This window comes from Schistocerca serialis, chromosome 8 (genome assembly GCF_023864345.2).
Source record: "Schistocerca serialis cubense isolate TAMUIC-IGC-003099 chromosome 8, iqSchSeri2.2, whole genome shotgun sequence".
Taxonomy (NCBI): Eukaryota; Metazoa; Arthropoda; class Insecta; order Orthoptera; family Acrididae; genus Schistocerca; species Schistocerca serialis.
The window spans coordinates 43,442,593-43,445,713 of NC_064645.1; positions in this window are offsets into that span (position 1 = coordinate 43,442,593).

The following is a 3,121-nucleotide window of genomic DNA, read 5'->3' on the forward strand; positions in this document are numbered from 1 at the left end:
GATACATGAGCTCTGGTCACGGTGTGTTGCCTGTAATGATAGATCGTAGTTTGCTACATTGCCACGATGGCGCATCAAGGAGTCCCATGCTTGATATGTATGAGGAATACAAAATTGCAAATGGCCTTTCCAGTTACAAGTTATGAAATACTGACCTGTCCTATCCTCCCAGCATGGAGCTGGGGGTCCCATGTGCCACTGGATTTTCAGAGGCCATTGAGCAGCATGTTGTAAATTACAATTGTGTACCAATTTCTATTCCTCCGATTATAGCGACATCTGTGGCGAAACGAACAAAATTCTTACACAAAACACATGTCGATTTTGCTGTAGAATCGCAATCTGTAATAAAAAATGGGGATTCCCATTGCAGATTTCAAAGTTGCCCCCGCCAACCACGCACGCGGTGTGGGTGGTGGGTCAAGTGTATTCTCGCTGGATGTCGTCCTGTGAGAGAAACAAGTTGCAATTATTTTCACTGATGCGTAGTTTTAGAGACATTTCGATGTATTTAGTTGAAACGAACACCCTGTATATTCTACACAGAAAAAACGGACAAGTGCTAGTATGACTCAGTCTTTGCATTCTGTACGACCTTTTATTGTGCGTGTACATGTTGTTCATCTTGGGGATCTAGGCCATTTTTGCCTATTATTGGTTCCAAGAACGGCAAGACTATATAAAAACCTAAAGTATTTCGTCAGACTAGCCTGGACATACAAAAACAAGAGAGCAGGGGGGAGGGAGAGAGAGAGAGAGAGAGAGAGAGAGAGAGAGAGAGAGAGAGAGAGAGAGAGAGAGTTGTTTGCATGCATTAATGTAATCTGAGTGCTCCCAGTCATGACAATAAAATTAAAATTATTAGGATATCATATATATCAGAAGCTGAACTGGGATACCCACACAGGGAAGACATGTAGCAAATTGGCATGTGTCAGTGAGAACTTCTGTTATATGCATATTTTGCCTCCTCCCATTCGCACCTGGGAACAAAGCCATAAGATGCATAGCAAGACTTAGCCCATATGAATCACGTGAAGATTTTAAGAAACTAAATATGACATCGCCTGGCATGTATATTTACAATTGCCTTGTCTTCGTTAAAGAGAATTTGAGTATATTTGACTTAAGGATAATAGTTCATGGCCATAAGTTAAGTGGACACACAATGTGACATATGCTAGATTTGCAAAGACAACAATTACAACTATATTGGTCCTGTCTACTTCAAGAAATTCACCTGCACTGTGTAGGCATTTTCAGTCAATTTTAAAACTAGTCTTTTAAGGTGGATGAAAAGTAACCTAATTTACTCTTCTCAAGAGTTCCTTGAGTACGTGACAAATGACCAAATTTCCTTGCAAGAGAACTAAAAATTAACTGCGAAGTGTACATATGCCACACTGTGCAATTATTGAAATACTGTATCATATATATATTGTTAATTATCCGTTTGTCATTCGCTGAACTATGTATTTCATTTGTCTTGCAATTAATCTGTTAGAAAACTTGTTATTTACAGAAAAATGTATTGAATATATAGTTGAGTATTATGTTGTACCGATAGTTAATTACATTTGTCATCAAAGTTCATTATTATTATTATTATTATTATTATTATTATTATTATTATTATTATTATTATTATTATTATTATTATTATTATTGTTATTGACTTTTTCTCAGATTTAAGTCTGGTTAAAAATGGAACGTGACGCGGACCTCGGTCAAGCGTGACTTCCTTGTAACTGTATGGTATATGTTATATTGCATTTAGGAACTTTCGGGTAATTGAACATGTATCAATAATTACAGATTTTTGTAGTTGTATATATATGTTTGGATGTAGCTGTATTGCATTGATGTACTGGTGGATATTGTGAGGTATGACTCCTGTAGTTGATAGTATAATTGGGATAATGTCGACTTTATCCTGATGTCACATGTCCTTGACTTCCTCAGCCAGTTGGATGTATTTTTCAATTTTTTCTCCTGTTTTCTTCTGTATATTTGTTGTGTTGGGTATGGATATTTCAATTAGTTGTGTTAATTTCTTCTTTTTATTGGTGAGTATGGTGTCAGGCTTGTTATGTGGTGTTGTTTTATCTGTTATAATCGTTCTGTTCCAGTATAATTTGTATTCATCATTCTCCAGTACATTTTGTGGTGTGTACTTGTATGTGGGAACGTGTTGTTTTATTAGTTTATGTTTTATGGCAAGTTGTTGATGTATTATTTTTGCTACATTGTCATGTCTTCTGGGGTATTCTGTATTTGCTAGTATTGTACATCCGCTTGTGATGTGATCTACTGTTTCTATTTGTTGTTTGCAAAGTCTGCATTTATCTGTTGTGGTATTGGGATCTTTAATAATATGCTTGCTGTAATATCTGGTGTTTATTGTTTGATCCTGTATTGCGATCATGAATCCTTCCGTCTCACTGTATATATTGCCGTTTCTTAGCCATGTGTTGGATGCGTCTTTATCTATGTGTGGCTGTGTTAGATGATACGGGTGCTTGCCGTGTAGTGTTTTCTTTTTCCAATTTACTTTCTTTGTATCTGTTGATGTTATGTGATCTAAAGGGTTGTAGAAGTGGTTATGAAATTGCAATGGTGTAGCTGATGTATTTGTATGAGTGATTGCTTTGTGTATTTTGCTAGTTTCTGCTCGTTCTAGAAAGAATTTTCTTAAATTGTCTACCTGTCCATAATGTAGGTTTTTTATATCTATAAATCCCCTTCCACCTTCCTTTCTGCTTAATGTGAATCTTTCTGTTGCTGAATGTATGTGATGTATTCTATATTTGTGGTATTGTGATCGTGTAAGTGTATTGAGTGCTTCTAGGTCTGTGTCACTCCATTTCACTACTCCAAATGAGTAGGTCAATACTGGTATAGCATAAGTATTTATAGCTTTTGTCTTGTTTCTTGCTGTCAATTCTGTTTTCAGTATTTTTGTTAGTCTTTGTCTATATTTTTCTTTTAGTTCTTCTTTAATATTTGTATGATCTATTCCTATTTTTTGTCTGTATCCTAGGTATTTATAGGCATCTGTTTTTTCCATCGCTTCTATGCCGTCGCTGTGGTTATCCAATATGTAATCTTCTTGTTTAGTGTG